General features: G+C 48.9%; 1 non-coding gene across 1 annotated transcript; it reads right to left on the bottom strand.

The window, feature by feature from the left end:
- Nucleotides 1–346: 346 nt before the first annotated feature.
- Nucleotides 347–418, bottom strand: TRNAG-UCC. The gene has a single exon. It is a non-coding gene; the product is annotated as a tRNA-Gly (tRNA).
- Between the last annotated feature and the right edge of the window lie 435 nt (nt 419–853).

The raw sequence follows: 853 nt of genomic DNA, 5'->3' as shown, positions 1-853 counted from the left end.
AGAAGCCAACTTTGTTTGCCATCCTCTATATATCTGTCTAGGAATTTTCATGGTCCCTGTCATGCTATAGAGCAGTGGTTCTCAACCTGCGGTCCACGGGCCACTTCTGGCCCAATCAGCACACAGCTGGCACATGTGCCAGTCCAGTGTTAGAATCATAGAATATCAGGGTGGGAAGGGACCTCAGGAAGTCATCTAGTCCAACCCCCTGCTCAAAGCATGACCAATCCCCAATTTTTGCCCCAGATCCCTAAATTGCCCCTTCAAGGATTGAACTCACAACCCTGGGTTTAGCAGGCCAATGCTCAAACCACTGAGCTATCCCTTCCCCCAAACATCATATCACTGCATTGGCTGGGAATCGAACCCAGGTCAACTGCTTGGAAGGCAGCTATGCTCACCACTATACCACCAATGCATATTGGGGAGGTCTGGATGCTGCGGGGACAGTCCCATGGGGATTGGATGATGGGGCCCCCTAGTTGTGGGGGCCCCTAGTTGTGGGGGCGCCCTGCACCAGGCAGGGCCCCCCATCTTTTCAGACAGGCTCAGCAGCCCTGCTCTCTGGGTGCTCAGCTCTGCCACACCACCAGCAGCAGAGCGGAAGTGAGGGTGACAATACACCATGCCACGCCACCCTTACAGTAAATTAATTAATTTTAACAGTTGATGTTTTGACTTATTTTGCTAATTTAAAATGCTCTTGGTAGACATTTGCCAGTGTTGAAATGAAAGGTGTTGTATCGATTTGAATTGTATTGCTGTCATGTAACAAATACTAAACTTTATTTTTTTGTAGATGTACAGCTAGTGTATATATTGTTGGACGTGGCCCACACAGCACTTAGAGAGC

This window comes from Dermochelys coriacea, chromosome 3 (genome assembly GCF_009764565.3).
Source record: "Dermochelys coriacea isolate rDerCor1 chromosome 3, rDerCor1.pri.v4, whole genome shotgun sequence".
Classification (NCBI taxonomy): Eukaryota; Metazoa; Chordata; order Testudines; family Dermochelyidae; genus Dermochelys; species Dermochelys coriacea.
Note: the sequence above shows the minus strand (reverse complement) of the source record. Positions and strands in the feature narration are given on the sequence as shown.